This window comes from Schistocerca serialis, chromosome 5 (genome assembly GCF_023864345.2).
Source record: "Schistocerca serialis cubense isolate TAMUIC-IGC-003099 chromosome 5, iqSchSeri2.2, whole genome shotgun sequence".
In the NCBI taxonomy this organism is placed as follows: Eukaryota; Metazoa; Arthropoda; class Insecta; order Orthoptera; family Acrididae; genus Schistocerca; species Schistocerca serialis.
Window position 1 is genome coordinate 611,717,747 of NC_064642.1, and position 20,256 is coordinate 611,738,002.

General features: G+C 39.2%; 1 protein-coding gene across 4 annotated transcripts in view; it reads left to right on the forward strand.

The window, feature by feature from the left end:
• Nucleotides 1-987: 987 nt before the first annotated feature.
• Nucleotides 988-20,256, forward strand: part of LOC126481341 (MKRN2 opposite strand protein) — a 95,046-nt gene continuing 75,777 nt past the window's right edge. For 2 of the 4 annotated variants that reach the window (XM_050105030.1, XM_050105032.1), the window contains exons 1-2: nt 1,090-1,205; nt 2,081-2,170. The gene's annotated coding sequence lies outside the window, so the exon portion shown is untranslated. The other 2 variants (XM_050105031.1, XM_050105029.1) reach the window with 2 other exon arrangements.

A 20,256-nucleotide genomic window follows, 5' to 3' on the forward strand; every position in this document is an offset into this window, starting at 1 on the left:
TGTGTAACGAGCTTGAACTTTAATAATTTAACATGCAGGGAACAAACATCAGAATTATCTTTTATTTATACACGAACACCACTAAATGAATGGAAGTTCCACTGTCCATCCGCAAAAATTTGATGTGCTCATGAGGTTCTCAGTGAAACACTTCCTTTAACAGGTTTTCATCTGTATATTTCTCTTTTATGTTAAAGCTGTCCCTGGACCAGTGTCTAGTTTTCTTCTTCTCCTTTACACACTGTGCCAGGATCAATATTGGAAATGTTTTATGTGCATTTGAAGCCGTTCCCACTAGTGTCAAAATACACGAAAAGCGCCTGCTTCAAAACTGAGAAGCTTTATTGCTACTTGCAAGAGCTTGTTAATCACATCCGTGGCTACATAAGAGCGAATTTGACAGACAAGTTTGCTCTTTTACTAGTGTCTTAACAACATTTTAAATGTGTTTTAAATATTTCATCTTTCATTCGAAGAAGGTACAAGTAATCATCGGGCTCTGAGAGCAATAATTCTTTAGTAGATTTTTCATGGATTAATCTAGAGGTGGCCGAGCGGTTCTAGGCGCTTCCGTCCGTAACCACGCGGCTGCTGCGATCGCAGGTTCGAATCCTGCCTCGGCCATGGATGTGTGTGATGTCCTTAGGTTAGTTAGGTTTAAGCAGTTCTAAGTCTAGGGGACTAATGACCTCAGATGTTAAGTCCCATAGTGCTTAGAGCCATTTGAACCATAAATCTCTCCCTCATTTCAAGCCATTCTTCTTTGCCTTTAAACTTAGTGCCAAGTCAATGCTTTGTATGCGTTTTTCTTGTGGCCATTCTCACTACTGTCACGAACGCGAACAGCGTCTGCTTGAAAGTGAGGTTAAGCTGAAAAATTGTTTCTACGTGTACTGGCTGGTTTGACAAATATGCGGCTAGACAAGGGCGCATTTGATAGACAAGATTGCTCTATAGATGGATTTTCTCATGGAGGTAAGATGGATTTTCTAGTGGATATATCGATTAGTCGATTTCCATTGCAGTAATCGATAGACACTTTAGAGGGTGACCATTTGACATGTTGCACGTTTGAAATCAAACGTAAGTGAGGAAGTATTATTATTATTGATATACTTCTGAGTAGGTAGTGTTTAAACATGTTACGTTTCATCTTTTGTTGTCTAATTGCAGGAGTCTTATTCACGAGAATTGTTGATTGATTGGTAATGTCTGTTTCGCCTCTTTTTTCGTGACACAAATATGATTAATTTAATGTCAAATATTAACAATTGGTTTGACGTAGTCGGATAATCATGACAGTTAAAAATTCAGCATGAAGACTGAGATAGGAATCATATATACTTGGGATTAGTAGAGGAATTGTTTTGTGCAGAAAATGGAGAAAAGAGAAATTGGAAAGAAACCTCATTCAATCGTTTCCATGTTCGTGTTTTGGTATTGATAGAAGTAGATGCATTGTTCGACAGTTTATTTTTTTGTATGTGTTTCATGAGATGCTCCAGACTACTGAGGTACGGTGACTGAAGTAGATGCCGTAACATTATTTTCCCTGGACAATTAGCCAAAAAGTTAAAATCAGAGTTTAGGGCAAAGCTCGATATATTTCTCCAGTACCTTCTGGAAAGGTCTGTAGGTCACACTGACAGATTTACCTTCATCACGACCGCAAAAAAAGTAACAACGTTACACATGGCGACCCTGTTCTGTGCTAAATCATTTCAACTCCGCCTTAATGATTGTTGGTGAGAAACGCAATCAGCCACAAATTTGTGGCTGGTTGTATTAGGCATCAACAATGCCAGTCCTTTCTATACCCATGTAGCACGTTGTAACAGAACATAAAATTGATGGCTTTATGATGTCACTTGTAAATATTTCTTGGTAAAGATGATCATACAGGGTACAATTGTTTTACGAGGTAGGCAACTGTTTGGACCTCATATATGTCCTACCTATATTTAAGCTGTCAGATGCTTCTCATGTCAGTGTGACAATTCAGTATTCTTTGAGTTGTATGAAAATCCGTGGATGTGGTATTTTGTTGAAACATTAATGCAGAACTGGGAATCTGTTGCAGGACAGTGAGGTGTTCATACATGACAGTGAATAGTGCATTGCCCATCACTGTCAGATCACATGTGGCATGACCTGTGTCTGAGTGCTGCTGGTAAGTGGTTTCGTTCATTTACTAGTATTCAGCATCACCAATGCAGTGCCTGTCTAATCTGGTAATTTTCAATTTGTTGCTAGGCTTTTTGATGTTCCTCTTTCTCATGTACTAAAAAAATTGAGTCTGCTGATCGTTGCAATTCCACTTGTCAGCTTTAGCATGTGTGGTAAGGGTGTTGTGTGATGTCATGGAGTTGTGGCATGTTTGAATACTGATGCGTAAGCTAAATGCGTTGGGAATAAGAGCAGTGGCTCATGACATATGTAGCAGATGAGGGTACAAAGAGTAGAGATAACACATACCTGAGATAAGTCTAAACCCTTAGTAAAGCACTTAATGTAGGAGTTCCTCAAAGTAGCATATTAGGACCAATACTGTTACTGATGTACATCAGTGACTTTCCCAATAGTGTTTGTCACAGAAAAAAATTCTCTTTGCTGATGACAGCACTGTCACAGTCACTGAGAAAACAAGAAAACTCCTTGCAGAGAAAGCAAATGAGACCCTCAAGGAACTGTACAATTGGTTAGTGTAAGCAATAAAGTGACATCAGGCATAAAGAAAGCAATGCCCTGTACTTCAATATCAAGCGGGAAAATGACACTGTTAAATTATATTTATATGTGAAATCTCTATGGATTGTGTAACACACAAAATTCTTAAGAATCAGTACTAATTATCTGTTGAAGCAGTGTAAACACACAAAGATACTTGCAGACAAAATGTGCAACGGTAGGAATTGGTGGAAATGTATTCAGTGACCGATCTGAAGTGCTTAATTATACAAGTTTATGTGTGCAATAATGGGAAAATGGCGAAAACTACGAACGCCGCCTGCTGGATGAAAACTATGGAAACATGTACTCCAAACCGGCATTTTACATGAGTCGCATCCCAATACAAGCCTGTAATGCAACGATCTGTGTGACATGCTTATAATTATGTATTATTTATATTTTAGGACAGCTAATCAGTAAAAAATGTACCACATGTTCTAATGAAAGCATGAAAGCCATCTGATGGTGAATTGTAAAGATTTGAAACCGGTAACGGTACCCTTTCAATAAAGGAACTTAAAATACATTTGTGGCTGGTTGCTGTCTCAACACCATCAACAAGACCAAATGTCATCAGCATGTTAGGTCCTTAGTGTCTTCTCATCAGTTTGTAACAGCCAGTGTCTGTTAGTTATATATTGTCATGTAGGTGTAATTAGATGAATGACGAACACTAACTTCACTTAACAAAGGTTCATTCAGGGAACTGCCTCTGACCAGAACACATACAGTGTATGTACAGCTACAGAACATTCCAGTACTATGCTTCTTGACATTTGTGGATACTTCTAGAATGTATTCAAACTGAATACAGAAATTAATATTGTACAGTCCAGGTAAGGTTTGAACTCACGACCCTCCATGCAACAGTTTAGTATCATAACCGCTACACCACAGTGCTACTCAGCTTCATCTGCGACATTGCTCCCTCCTTAAGAGAACAGCGTCTCAGTATTACATCGTCCTAGCCTGGGAACGAGTCATTGGTCCTGCATACTCCGACTTCTGGTGACTGATTCTCACCCTGGCGATGATCTCCTTAGAACTTCTTTTGCCACTACGCTCTTTGTCACCTTTCCACTTGTTGCCTGCCACTAGAGCTTCGAATTTACTCTGGGTTGCAGGATCCTTATAGGGCTTCATTTGAAGGACGTGGACCGTTTCTCTGATCTTTCGTCGTCTTGTTTGGGGTTCGAAATCTTCAACTTCATAAGTAACATCAGACAACTGTCTTACAACCTTATAAGGTCCAAAGTAGCGCCTGAGGAGCTTCTCAGAGAGGCAAACCTTCCAAATAGGAGTGAAGATACAGATGAGGTCACCAGGTTGGTAGACAACAGGGCAGTGGCTCACATCATACCTTTGACGATCGTTTTCTTGAGCCTGCAGCGTGCGGAGTCTAGCGAACTGCCGAGCTTCCTCAGCTCTGGTTAACACCTGGTCAATGTAGTCGTCCACGTCATCAGGATGTAACGGAAACACAGTGTCCATCGTCGTAGTCGTCTCACGCCCATGCACCAGGAAAAATTGTGTAAATCCTGTGGTGTCTTGTTTGGCGGTGTTGTAGGCAAACTTCACGAAAGGTAGCACCTCTTCCCAGTTGCTCTGCTCAACATTGATGAACATGGATACCATGTTGGCCAAGGTCTTATTAAGACGTTCAGTAAGCCCGTTAGTTAGCGGATGGTAGGCAGTCGTCATGTGATAAGTAATGTTGCGCCGGCGGTTTATCTATGTCACAAGATTCGATTGATAAACTTGCCTTCGATCCATAATTAACGACCTTGGGGCACCATGTTTTAATACAATGTCTTTCACGATGAATTTGGCTACCTCGGATGCTTTGGCTGTTTCAAGGCTTTTGTAATGGCATAGCTTGTCATATAATTAGTGCCAACAATAATCCATCTATTGCCACTAGCAGACTTGGAAATCGTCCAAGGAGGTCAATCCCAACACGCTGGAAAGGCGTTTCGGCTGGTGGAATTGACCTGAGTCGGCCAGATGGATTCTGAGGAACTGCCTTTCTCCTCTGGCACTCTCGACAGTGGAACGCATAGTGACGGACACTCCTAAGTAAACCTGGCCAGAAAAATCTCTTGCAGATTCTATTGTATGTCTTAATAAATCCTAAATGTCCGGCCTCGGGTGTGTCATGGAATTTCTGTATAACATCTAAGCGCATGTGTTTAGGAATCACTGGTAGCCACCTCTTTCCAAACGGATCAAAGTTTTTCTTGCAGAATAATCTATTAACTACCTTAAATTGTCCTTCACATCCTCTGACCAATTTAAGGCAAGAATAATTTGAGATATCTTGGCGTCCTTCTTCTGCTCAGCAGAGAGATTCTGGAGTTTAGTGAGACAGTCACTATCTTCATCAAAGTCTTGATGGTCTTGCACAGGGTTTCTTGAGAGACAGTTGGCATCCTGGTGTTTTCTTCAACTTTTGTACACTATGGTAATGTCATACTCCTGAAGACGTAGTGCCCACCTGGCGAGTCGTCCTGTTGGATCCTCGAGTCCTGTCAACCAACAAAGTGAATGATGATCTGTAACAACTGTAAATGGCCTTCCATAGAGATCTGTCGAAATTTGCACATGGCCCAGATCACAGCAAGACATTCTCTTTCTGTAGCTGAGTAGTTTCTCTCAGCTTTTGTAAGTGTCCTAGAAGCATAGGCTATAACTTTCTCTTTTCCATCCGAAATTTGCACCAGAACAGCACCAACCCCATACCCGCTGCCATCTGTGTGTAGTTCCGTAGGTGTTCTCTCATCATACAGACCAAGTACAGGGTTAGTCGTCAGAGCTTTTCACAGCACATTGAAAGAATCTTGTTGAGCACCTCCCCAGATAAATTTAGTATCAGCTTTTAACAACTCTTTTAGTGGCCTGACTTTGATACAAAAGTCTTTGATAAAACGACCGTAATAAGAACATAATCTGAGGAAGCTTCTCACTTCTCTAATACGTTAAAGAATAGGAAATTCCATTATAGATCTCACCTTTTCTGGGTGTGGCCGGACACCTTCATTTGACACAAGGTGTCCAAGTATTTTGATTTCTTTTTCCCCAAAGAGACACTTTCTTGGATTAAGTTTCAGATCACCTTGTTGGAGACACTTAAGCATGGCCCTCAGTCTTTGTATATGTTCATCAAATGTCTCTGAGAACACTATAATCTCATCTTAACAACAAAGACACATCGTCCACTTCATATGTCTTAGAAGATTATCCATCACCCATTTAAAATTTGCTGGTGCCTTACACAAACCAAACGGCATTACCTTAAACTCATACAGGCCCTCAGGGGTGATGAATGCAGTTTTCTCACAGTCAGCCTCATCTACTTCGATTCGCCAGCATCCCCAGTACATGTCCATGGTTGAGAAAAACTTGGCCACCTTCAGACAATCTAATATATCATCAATTCGTGGAAGAGGGTAAACATCCTTTCTAGTTACCTTGTAAGCTTTTGATTAACACAAAAGCGCCAACAGCCAGCCTTCTTCCTGACGAGGACCACTGATGATGACCATGGGCTTTGCAAAGGCTGAATGATGTCATTCGTCATCATTTTCTCTATTTCATTGCGAATTATTCAACGTTCTGTTGCCGACACGCGTTATGCTCTCCGCCTTATTGGTTCATGGTCTCCAGTGCTAATCTGGTGCTTCATCGTCGATTTGCCTAATTTGCTCTTCACCTGTGGATTGAAGCATTTAGAGAACTCTCAAAGAATGACAAGTAGCTTCTTCTGTTGTTCCTTAGTGAGATCTGGTGATAGTCGAGCTAGAAGATCTTGTCTCGTGGTGGTAGCGCAAATCTCGCCCACAGACTCGGCATGGGATGTTTCTATGACGCTCAGCTGTTCAGGTATTAACGGCACAGCGTTTGCTACGCACATGCATCTCAGAAGGATCTGCGGTTCTCGGCTACAGTTAACTATTCACAATTCACCGAATCCGTTCTTAAACGAGACAACAGAGGCTGGGTTGACCAAGTTATTCCTTAGTGGTATGCTTCTCTTACATTCCACTATAAGATCCATGGGTTGATGCACGGCATGACCCATGACAGTACCCTTCTTGTGCTGACTGCAGGAATGATAACTTCATCCAGCACACAGTCTCTGCGGTGGCGCAGTGGTTAGCACACTGGACGGTGGTTCAATCCCGTCTCCGGCCATCCTGATTTAGGTTTTCCGTGATTTCCCTAAATCATTTCAGGCAAATGCCGGGATGGTTCCTTTGAAAGGGCACGGACGATTTCTTTTACAATCCTTCCCTAACCCGAGCTTGCGCTCCGTCCCTAATGACCTCGTTGTCGACGGGACGTTAAACACTAACCACCACCACCACACAGTCTCTGCACACTCGGATGTGCATCTTCCTGTCCACAGTATCTCATCTCGTCTAGCATAATCTTTGAGTGACCACAATCTGCAATTGCCTGAGAAGCTTTCAAAAAGTCCCATCCGAGAATGACGTCATGACTACACTCTTGTAAGATGATGAATTCTAAAGGCTGTGTATGGCCACTTATACCCACACGAATGGCCCAGCTTCCTGTAGGTTTTACATATTTCCCATTAGCCACCTTCAGCAGAGATGTTTTGTTGTCGACAAATATGGTTTTATGCAACTGACGACGGTATTTCTCCAAAATTACTGAATATGATGCGCCAGAGTCCACAAGAGCTTGGGCTGGCCGGCCATCCATGAGGATATCGACATAGTTTCCTATCATTTGTGTAGTGATTGACAACGGAGGATTTTTCTCTTCGGTGGACTCACATCCAGGGAAGGTCGCACCCTTTAGTTTTCCAGGTTATGGCGACTAGGTGATTGACTGGAGCTTCTAAACGGCGACGGAGACCTTTTTCGGCGTGTTGTGGAGTGTTCTCTCCAGCGGCTAGCTTGTGGCGATGGTGACCTACATCATTCTGCACCCACATCGTTTTGTTCAGATTCGTCGTCCCGGAGTTGGCGTCGGCTAAGATCCATCTGTTGTCTTCTGGCGCAGGCATCATAAAATATCCATCACCTTTCTCGACAATAGCGCAGCATATGTCCCGGTCGTCCATAGTGGAAACATACTGGTTGGTTAACGTGGGTCCTCCAATTGTCAACCGGTTCCTCATGCGGCATTGTAGGAACATAACTCCACCTGGGTCTCGACTTTTTCACCGTTTTGAAGGGAAATGAAGCATGAGAGATTGGGTTCTATGTCTGTTCCACTTCTTCCCTTATGACCTCTTGAACCATCTTCTTTTTTTGCTCGCCGTGCAGTCCAAGTGCCTTCTGAACTTCCTCTGTCACTATCTGGCGAAGAACTCTTGTGAAATCAGTTGCTTCCTCCATCACAGACATGATACGTTTGGAAGCCGTTCAAACTTCTTGCGTGTAAATTTTTTTTTTTTTTTTTTTTATGCACTGTCTCGATATACTGGCACCATTTTATGAAGTCTGCTTTTGGAACCTCCTTCAGGAGTAGGGCTTGATACATGTCCTCAGCAACACCCTTCATGAGATGTGTAACCTTATCTTCCCCTTCATTCTAGGACCCACTATTTTACACAGCTCCAAGACGTCTTGAATGTAGGATGCTGATGTTTCTTCTGGACGCTGTGCCCTGCACTTCAATTTATCTTCAGCCTTGGACTTCTGTTGTTGTGTGTCACCGAAATACTTGCGCAGTTCCACCTGGAATACTTCCCAACTTGTGAACTTCTTCTCGTTCTCGTATCATTGCTTGGCAGTGCCATCCAAGTAGAAAAGTATGTTAGCCAAACACACAGTGTCATCCCATTTGTTAAATTTGGCTGCACGCTCCTACCTTCAGCCACTTGTTTGGATCTTGACCATCATCACCAGAGAACCCGGTATGATGTCTCATGTTGCTGCCATCATAACGTCCTCTTCTTCTTCTGTTTTCGATAGATTGCGATCTGTTGAATATGGCTCGAACTCGGGTTTCTCGCCACGTAAATGGCGGCCCTGTAATGGCCTGATGGGAGCCACTGTCATTGATAATGTGTGCTATCACAGGTTCCAATACCCAGCTCCTCCACCATAATAATGTCATGTAGAAGAAGGTGTAATTAGATGAATGACAAACACTAACTTCACTTGTTGTTGTTGTCATCTTCAGTCCTGAGACTGGTTTGATTCAGCTCTCCATGCTACTCTATCCTGTGAAAGCTTCTTCATCTCCCAGTACTTACTGCAACCTACATCCTTCTGAATCTGCTTAGTGTATTCATCTCTTGGTCTCCCTCTACGATTTTTACCTTCCACGCTGCCCTCCAATGCTAAATTTGTGACCCCTTGATGCCTCAAAACATGTCCTACCAACCGGTCCCTTCTTCTTGTCAAGTTGTGCCACAAACTCCTCTTCTCCCCAATTCTGTTCAATACCTTCTCATTAGTTATGTGATCTACCCATCTAATCTTCAGCATTCTTCTGTAGCACCACATTTTGAAAGCTTCTATTCTCTTCTTGTCCAAACTATTTATCGTCCATGTTTCACTTCCATACATGGATACACTCCATACGAATACTTTCAGAAACAACTTCCTGACACTTAAATCTATACTCGATGTTAACAAATATCTCTTCTTCAGAAACGCTTCCCTTGCCATTGCCAGTCTACATTTTATATCCTCTCTAATTCGACCATCATCAGTTATTTTGCTCCCCAAATAGCAAAACTCCTTTACTACTTCAAGTGTCTCATTTCCTAATCTAATTCCCTCAGCATCACCTGAGTTAACTCGACTACATTCCATTAGCCTCGTTTTGGTTTTGTTGATGTTCATCTTATATCCTCCTTTTAAGACACTGTCCATTCCATTCAACTGGTCTTCAAAGTCCTTTACTGTCTGACAGAATTACAGTGTCATCAGCGAACCATAAAGTTTTTATTTCTTCTCCATGGATTTTAATACCTACTCCGAATTTTTCCTTTGTTTCCTTTACTGGTTGCTCAATATACAGATTGAACATCATCAGGGAGAGGCTACAACCCTGTCTCACTCCCTTCCCGACCACTGCTTCCCTTTCATGTCCCTCGACTCTTACAACTGCCATCTGGTTTCTGTACAAACTGTAAATAGCCTTTCGCTCCCTGTATTTTACTCCTGCCACCTTCAGAATTTGAAAGAGAGTATTTCAGTCAACATTGTCAAAAGCTTTCTCTAAGTCCTCAAATGCTAGAACCGTAGGTTTGCCTTTTCTTAATCTAGCTTCTAAAATAAGTCTTAGGGTCAGTATTGCCTCACGTGTTCCCATATTTCTACGGAATCCAAACTGATCTTCCCCAAGGTCAGCTTCTACCAGTTTTTCCATTCGTCTGTAAAGAATTTGCGTTAGTATTTTGCAGCCGTGACTTATTAAACTGATAGTTCGGTAATTTTCACATCTGTCAATGCCTGCTTTCTTTGGGATTGGAATTATTATATTCTTCTTGAAGTCTGAGGGTATTTCGCCTGTCTCATACATTTTGCTCACCAGATGGTAGAGTTTTGTCAGGACTGGCCCTCCCAAGGCTGTCAGTAGTTCTAATAGAATGTTGTCTACTCCCGGGGCCTTGTTTCGACTCAGGTCTTTCAGTGCTCTGTCAAACTCTTCACGCAGTATCATATCTCCCATTTCATCTTCATCTACATCCTCTTCCATTTCCATAATACTGTCGTCAAGTATATCACCCTTGTATAGACCCTCTATATACTCCTTCCACCTTTCTGCTTTCCCATCTGAGCTCTTGATATTCATGCAAGTGGTTCTCCTTTCTCCAAAGGTCTCTTTAATTTTCCTGTAGGCAGTATCTATCTTACCCCTAGAGAGATAAGCCTCTACATCCTTATATTTGTCCTCTAGCCATGCCTGCTTAGCCATTTTGCACTTCCTGTCGATCACGTTTTTGAGACGTTTGTATTCCTTTTTGCCTGCTTCATTTACTACATTTTTATATTTTCTCCTTTCGTCAATTAAATTCAATATTTCTTCTGTCACCCAAGGATTACTATTAGCCCTCATCTTTTTACCTACTTGATCGTCTGCTGCCTTCACTACTTCATCCCTCAGAGCTACCTATTCTTCTTCTACTGTATTTCTTTCCCCCATTCCTGTCAATTGTTCCCTTAAGCTCTCCCTGAAACTCTGTACAACCTCTGGTTTAGTCAGTTTATCCAGGTCCCATCTCCTTAAATTCCCACCTCTTTGCAGTTTCTTCAGTTTTAATCTACAGTTCATCACCAATAGATTGTGGTCAGGGTCCACATCTTGCCCCTGGAAATGTCTTACAATTTAAAAGCTGGTTCCTAAATCTCTGTCTTACCATTATATAATCTACCTGATACCTTCTAGTATCCCCAGGATTCTTTCATGTATACAACCTTCTTTTGTGATTCTTGAACAAAGTGTTAGCTGTGATTAAGTTATGCTCATGCAAAATTCTACCAGATGGCCTCCTCTTTAATTTCTCTCCCCCAATCCATATTCACCCACTATGTTTCCTTCTCTCCCTTTTCCTACTGACGAATTCCAGTCACCCATGACTATTACATTTTCGTCTCCCTTCACTACCTGAATAATTTCGTTTATCTCATCATACATTTCATCAATTTCTTCATCATCTGCAGAGCTAGTTGGCATATAAACTTGTACTACTGTAGTAGGCATGGGCTTTGTGTCTATCTCGGCCACCATAATGCGTTCACTATGCTGTTGGTAGTAGCTTATCCGCACTCCTATTTTTTTATTCATTATTAAACCTACTCCTGCATTACCCTTATTTGATTTTACTTAACTTCACTTAACGAAGGTTTATTCAGCACTTGCACATACGAGAGTGCGGAGCGAACTGCCTCTGGCCAGAAAACATTCAGTATGTATACAGCTACAGAACATTCCAGTACAATGCTTCTTGACATTTGTGAATACTTCTAGAATGTATTCGAACCGAATACAGAAATTAAAATTGTACAATCCAGGTAAGTTTTGAACTTACAACCCTCCATGCAACAGCTTGGTATCATAACCACTACACCATGGTGCTACTCAGTTTCTTCTGCGACAATATTACTTCTTAGCTGTGGCACCCTTTTCTAGGGAAGAAATGCACAAAACATGAATGTGATTTTCAAACTTTAGAAAAGGGCCTTAAGAATAATAACCAAAAGTAATGTAGATGTGTGCATTGTAAAAATCTGTTCAAAACACTGGTGGGGATTTTAACTGTACCATGTGAGTGCATTTACCAATCAGTTGTGCATGTGAAAAATAACATTGATCATTACTGTGCAAACAGTTCCATCAATGGCCATGGAGCAAGCTCTAGAATGAACTTCCGTTTACCAAGAAAGGATAAGCATAAAAGCCAAAACAGCATTTACTATGGAGAATAAAACTGTACAATAAATTTCCAAATGAGATTAAAGAAATTGTTAACACAAACTTATTTGAAAAGGCAGTAAAACATTCCTTTTAAACAATACATTTTGGAGAAAATGACATTTTGTCTGTGGAGTGCGTGATTGATTCTGTTTCGGCCACATAGTAACCATCTTCAGATTCTAAAGGCGGCATACACTGAACACAGGTTCATGCATTGTCAATCTAAAAAATACAAACCTGTGTTCAGTGTATGCTGCCTTTAGAATCTGAAGATGGTCATTGTATGGCCGAAACCGGTTATGACTGTGTCATGAACATGTGATTGCGTCTATAAATAAACAAAAAATTTTACAAAACAGTACATTGTATACATTGAAGGATAACCTAAATAACACAAGAGTAGGGGTTTGGTAAAAAAATGTAACACAAATAAATAATAAAAAATGTAGCATTCCATATAACATTTTACGCTATATTTTTTTTTTTTTCCTTTTCTGGAAAAACATACTCCCAAAGCTATGTAGTCTGTAATACTAACACCTTACCCTCCTGATCTCAACAGCTCACTCATTATGGATGAATGTTGATTCAGTTTATCAAAGCAAATGGGAAGTTGTGCAAATTGTCCTGAGATCAAATAATTGTGTTGTGGGAGTCTTTTGAGGTGGTGTGCTTCAATAAAGTCTTCTCAATTTACAAGCCGTATCATTTTGAGTAAAACACTCAAGCTTTCAACGGCTGTCTTCACCATCGTCATTAGGAGTTGAAATCACTGACTGCTGGGGCTGACAGTGTTATGCTTATATAGATGTAATGGCAGCAACTGGAACCCTCCAGAGAGGGCCGGACTTATGCATGGGCAGAAGCAAGTCGAGCAACGGCTCCGCCCCACAATGGGACTGTGTGACGTCACATGGCACGAGCGGCTGGCACCAAAAACTTTTTGCCACAAGCTTCAAGCCTATGCCTGCTTTTGTTCATCTGCTTAACTTCGGTAATGAGACAAGAACAGGTGTATTCAGCATGGAATGGTCATTGCAGCCAGTATGTCCAAAGTCTGCCCTCATGCCCCACTAAGTATACACCCCTGGTCTCTGTGAAAATTGTTGATGTTTATTCTAATTTCGGCCACTTCTTTGATAACAGAGTTGATGTTTGACCCAAAATTCTTTGTTTTTTCTAATAATATTATACCACGGCTGACTTCTAATGTTCCCTTTCTTTGATGTTATGTAAATGCTCTGCACAACACTCAGTGACATTGCGAATGGTTTGATCTATACGAATACTCCCACATTTACAGAGGACACCATACATGCCATGAACTCGAAGACCCATGTTGTCTTTAACGGGGTGTAACATATCTCTTATCTTGGAGGTGGGTCGGAACACTGGTCTTAGTTCTTGTCTCTTCAGCTCCCCTATGTTGCCTGTAGTTGCTACACAGTATGGAAGGAATATTTTAACAGAGACGGAGAGTACACACTCAGGCTATTGGGAGAGATTTTATTGACTCAACTGATAGTGTGTGTACCATCGTTGAAACAAGAAGTCCATTGTTAAGTAAGTTATTTGTAAAGCAGTAGTGTACACTAGCGGTAAACTGAATGAGTTAACACTGTTTTAAATAGAGTGGCCTTGTATTTGGGAGAGTGGAGGCTCCAATCTTCATCAAGCCATCCTGATTTAGGTTTTCTCTTGTTTTGCTAGACCAGAGAGACTGCAAATGTCTGTAGATATGAATTACTTTATTTTTGCTTTTGTTATTCTTAAATTGGAATATCAAGATATGTCTATGGATGAATACTACTACTACTACTACTACTACTACTACCACCATCGCCACCACCACCGCTACTATTATGATTACTGCTACCACCAGTACTACCAACCAGCACCACCACCCCGCTACCACTACCACCAAATGGACTGTAGAGGTTGTGTTGTAGTAAACAGTGGCACTCTCTAGTTTTGGATGTTTATTTTTCTAATTTGTTTAATAGTAACGGTACAGTGGCATTGGATTGTTTTGATGAAGTGTGTTGTGCTATTGGTATTCTGATTTTATTGGAAGTGTTTTTGAGTGTGTTGCATTAGAGTTTTTCATTGTTGTACGGTGCTTTTTTGGAGATAGTTGTTGACTTTCTAGTAAGTAAATTTCAATTTCAGAAGTTATGGGCTATCGATCTTTTCGGTTTTTGAGCAATTAGTTCATCATTTTCAATTTATTCATTTGTTAAATTGAATTTCGTGTGTTTTTCCTTTGTTTGTTGGTATGGATCCCACAGTAATAATTAGTACTTGGTCTTTAGATGCTACTGCCATAGGGGGACATATAAAATTTCTACACTTACTTGTTTTGCTCACTGAATGTGTTGGGGAGTTTATGAAGTAGCCTAGAGTCCCACTCTCTCGGACCAGGAACCTCTATTTGTGGAGGTGGCACCCAGATAACATTTGGAGGTATGTTAGAAGAGGTTCCTGGCTCGAGGAATCCAGGTTGGCCTTACGTTATGTTGTGTTGGTGACTTACTGTTGGTGCTGTTATTGTCCACTTTGGTCGTGTACGCATGAGACTAGTGTGAGTGGTAGGTGTGTGTTGGATTGGTATTTGTTTTGGCATGAAGTGTACAGTGAATTTTGTTAAGTATAGAGCATCATAGGGGAGCGGCTGGGTGTGTGTTGTAGAAATCAGTGCATATCGGTTTGGTAATGTGAAGCTTGAGAGTGGGGAGCATCATGTTGTTTATAGTGTTCGGTGTGTTGATGTTGTTTTCATGGTGGTGGGAGAGGGACTAAATGGGTGTTTTTGAGGTCAGTTGAAGAATATATTTCTGACTGTTTTTTTCTGACTGATTATGATATTAGTTTCAAGACAACCAGTTACTGATGTATGTTCTGAATGTCAATTTCTCACCCTGCAAATGAAGTCAGTCCATCTACCACCAAAAGAACAGTTATATGCAATTGCACAATTTTGTGTGCATAAGCTCAAAGCAGCTGCTTTTAAAGCCCTGTTACAGAAAGAAGAGTCAGCAGTGATCAGATTTTCTTTCAACCGTCAGAAGAATATGGTCTCACCCAAGCTAACAGCTCAAGCGGCATATTACTCCAGGCTGTTATATTCATATAACCTGACAATCTGCAGAGGTGGCTCAAAATCTGCTCAGAACAAAGAAATGGTTAATATTTCTAACTGGCTCGAACATGAATGCCCCAAAGGATGCAATGAAATTGTTTCCACTTTACCACATGAACCATCCTAATCTATGGTAGGTTACAACTGTTGAACTGTATGCAGACGGATGCCCTGGCCGAAATAAGAACTCTGCAATGGTTGGAATGCTGTATTATTGGTTGCAGTTTGAATCTCCAAAACATTCAGGAAGTACCTCCAACATTTCCTGTTGTTGGACATTCTTTCCTGCCTCCAGACTGTGTAGTTGGAGGAATAGAGAAGAAGGTGCGGAAAATAAATTTCATTGTGGATCCTGCAGAATATATTGAACTGTCTGAGGAAAGAGGTGCTGTTCTAAGGCTGGGAAGTGATTTCCCCATACAAAACTGGAAACATGGTGTATCTCAAATAAATAAACCTCCTAGTCGATGGCATTTCTGACTTCACCAGTGTAAAATTATTATTTTCAAGAAAGGCAAGTCTGTAGTTTTGGTTAGAGGTGAGCCTTGTTATAGATGTGACATTGGTGTTTTCCGCCCTCTCTTGAGGAAACATCAGAAAATTGACAATATTACTGTAAGTGCTCTACCAAAAGGTGTGCAACTAAAACCCAAAAAATTAAAGGATATCGATAAAATGTTCTCGAAATGATTTGGCAAAGTAATGAGGACCTCATCTTGTATTGCAGCCTGATGAAAAAGGAACATGCAGAGAATGAACATTTTGCTGAACAGCTAGATGAAGGGAAAAATGAATATGACACTGACTTCAGAATATTAATGACTTGCTGTTAAATCAGAACTTAGATTATTTTATGGATACACATTATTACACTTTTAAAAATATGTAGGAAAGTAATGTGTATTGTGCAACATTGACTTGTCATTTTTTGGAAAATTTTGTTACATTGTGATTGATATTGAGTTTAATTATTGGCATTTCATATTTTTATATACAATATCTGAAATATTTTGTGATTTCAAATAACATAAATAATAAAATAATGTCAATAATAATTCCAATTAATGATGAAAATGATATTATTAAGTTTTAGCTATGTTTGCAAAACCCATCCTTATCCATGATGACAGTTTCAAAACCCTCCTTATCCAATGTTGAGTTCCAAAACATGTCTTATCCAATCTTAATTTGTAAATATCTTCATTACATGTCACGAATTGTATGCAGCTTTCAGATATATCAATATATGTAACTACCTCAATACAATAAACATGAATAAATACATTTATTTTATTGAAGGTGAGCAAGAAATGTTTTTTTTCATTTCCTGAAAAAGTTGCAAAAAAGTGTAAGGTGGATTTTGGAACTGTCTGCCTCACATGAACAATTTAACAACAAAATATATAACACTTATGGTCATTTTGCAGCTTGCAATACAAATTATACAATATATTAATAATTTATTATAGAATACATAACCTTTGTTGTTTCTTTCCTTTTCAAATTGCCAAACTGTCCTGCATGAATCCTTCAATTGGATAGTAACATTTTTCTACTAGTGTATTAAATACCAATCTTTTTAGTGGGTCAAACTCCATGTTTAACAGATTTGTGTTATTTAATTTATTGTAAATTTTTAATCCCGTGTACAGTGGTGTTTGAGCGTAAAGTTTTAAATTATGAGAGGGAAGTTTGAAACTGACTCTGTGACGAGTACTGTTATTAGCGTTGAAATGAAAATTGTGAAGTGAGTTTTGATTTTTATATATGAAAATAAAAATTCTGTAGATGTACAGAGAAGGAGTGGTTAGTATTTTTAATTTTTTAAATAATGGGTGACATAATGTTTTTTTTTTTTTTGGACTAAACACGTTTCTTATGATTCTCTTTTAGAGTGTAGGTAATCTTGGGCTGTTCGTAGAAAATTATTCCGTATCGAATTATAGTTTCAATGTAGCTATGGTAGACTATTTTCCTGGTGTCCATAAGGGTGGAACCAGATAAGACATTCATTGCATTTTGCTTGCTAAGAAGTTTTCTTGTGTCTTCCAGTTTAAATTTTTGTCTAGATTTGGACCTAGAAATTTTACATAACTTGCTTCAGTCATTTCCTGATCGCTGTAAACTGTTTTTATTGGAGATGCTGATGATATTTTAGCACTGAACTGCATAAATTGTGTTTTTGTGACACTGGGTATTAATCCAATTTTGCTGAAATCATAATTCTAGGTTTCCCATCATATTTGCCACAGTATCATGAATTTGTTCTAAATTGTCATTTTCAATTAAAACCGAGGTGTCATCTGCGAATAAACCAGAGTGAACATCAATGCTTAAAGGTAAATCATTTGTGTGCAGTAGAAAAAGATAAGGCCCTAAAATTGAGCCCTGCAGGACCCCTGTACAAATCTTTTTCCAGTCCAAGAATGATTTTTTTTTTTTCATTTGAATTTAGAATAACATTATTTCCTTTCAGATAAATAAGATTTGAACCACTGTAATGCCCTGTCCACGATCCCACATGCTTGACTTTGTCAAAAGCTTTGGTCAAATCACAAATAATACCTTTGACCTTTTTACCTTTGTCTAAAGCAGAGCTTATCTTTCCAGTGAATTCCCTGATAGGATTTATTGTATTTTTGCCCTTTTGAAATCCAAATTGATTTTTAATTATAATATCATTTTCTGCAAGAAAGTTTTCAAGAGGTTTTGCAACAGTCCTTTCTAACACCTTAGCAAAAACGGGCAGCAGGGAAAGAAAGCAGTAATTTCCCATGTCATCTGGTGAGCCTTTCTTGAACAATGGTCGTATTTCAGCATATTTTAATACATCCGGCAAATATCCTTCCTCAAATGACTGATTAATAATTTTAGCCAATGGTTGAGAATTGATGTTATAAACAGCCTTGACTACAGTGGTTGGAATTTCATCATGCCCAACTGATTTTTTAAGATGTTATAGCATCTTCTACATCTTTTGGCATAAGACTTTTGAATGATTTAAGGCTTGCATTTTGTGTTATATTTATGAAGTTGACGTCTACCTTGCTCTGATGAGCTGTGATATCTAATTCTGATTTTGCCACATTTATGAAAAAATCGTCGAAACAGTTTGACATTTGAAAAGGATCTATAATTATATCATTTTTAATTTTAATTTGGACACTTGGCACTTTTTCTTTACTCCCAATTCAGATTTGACGACACCCAAAATTGCCTTTGATTTATTTTCATGTTTACTAATATACATGTTGTTAGCCAAATTTTTTGCTGCCTGTACGACTTTTTTAAATGTATTCTTATATCTCTTTACACACCCCACAAAGTCAGCATTTTTGTTATGGTTTAACTCATTGTGAAGCTGTCTTGTCACCATATTAAAGGCAGATGTAGGTGGGAATACTTTTACAAGTTCTAAACTGCATGTAGTGTGTTTTTTCAAAGTTCAGTGACTAAGAATTGTCTAGGGAAAATTTATTAATATCCATGAAAATTTCATTAACCAATCTTTCTAAGGCTATACTTTATTTGCTAATTATTCTAATGTTTGAGTCATCTGCTAACAAAACAAAGTTGCCACCAGGTAATGTTACAAATAGAAGGTAATTGATATGCACAAGAAAATGTAAGAGCCCTGAGACGTAACCTTATGGGACACCACATGTAATTACTTCCCGGCAGGATGATGCCTGTTGGCTTCATACATGTCTCTTTCCTCACACACTTTGTTTCCTTGCAGAGATATAGGATTTGTACCCTTATGCAGTATTTCTTTTTACATCGTAATATTCTGATTTATTTAAAATGGTGTTGTGATGTACACAGTCAAATGTATTTGACAGATCACAAAATTACCAGTAGCCTGTAATTTATTGTATAATGTATTGTTTCCCAACCTGTGGTTCACGAATCCCCAGGGAGTTTGCAAAATATTTCAAGGGGTTTACATAAACTCTTTTTCCATAATGGCTGGTTTTGAGGTTAGGCCTGTTACTGTTCCCTCAGTTTCTGTGGCATTTTCATAAACTGGAATTTATCCTGATATTTCCACAATAAATTAGTATTTCTCATGAATTTATGATTTAAAGTTTTGTATCAATGTTAGGAATTCATTTGATTTCACTACAATGGAAATTCGGTCTGCCAACTTCTTTGTGTTCTAACAATACTAACAACAGTACACGACAGCACTGGAGAATGGTTATGTGGCTGTCAGGCCTTTGATTTTCAATAGCCTACGTGATCTTTCCTTGTGTTGAATGGAGAAAGTTGTCTATAGTGTATCAGAATCATTCTCATTCACATTAAAATGAATAAGTCGTTGAAAAGTGGAAGTTTGAAAGGGAAATACAGTTTAACAAAACCGCAAGATAGTGTTGTGTCAACAGGTTATTCAGCTCCTACTGATGTGTGTTAATCTGACAAATGTGAACTGTGTGTAAAGAAAAGAAAGTATGATGATAATTGCGTTAGGTTTGGATTTTCATAAATAGGTGACATTTTTGCTAACAGTGGTCTGAAGCCTTCCCTACTTAAATTTCATTTAGAAACTAAACACCCAGTCGCATAAAGACTAAAAGATAACAAGTGGAAAAATGATTTAACTACTTTTGTATCTGCTGCAAAAAGTGAAAATAAGAATGCCCTTGATGCATTGTATTGCATTAGCTACAGAACTGCTAAAACTGCAAAACCTTATTAAATAGCTGAAGATTTAGTGCAGCCATGTATAAATGCTGTAGTACAATGCATTCTTGGAGAATCTTTCACCAAAAAAAAATCAGTATGGTACCATTGTCCATCAATACAGTTAGCCATGAATGAACGATGTAGTACAATGCGTGCTTGGAGAATCTCCCACAAAAAATGTCAATACGGTATTTGTCCGACAATACAATCAAATGCTGGATTAAAGACATGTCAAATTATGTTTTAAAGTGAAATTTTGGAAACAGTTCGTGCTAGTCCTCTCTTTTGCGAATCAA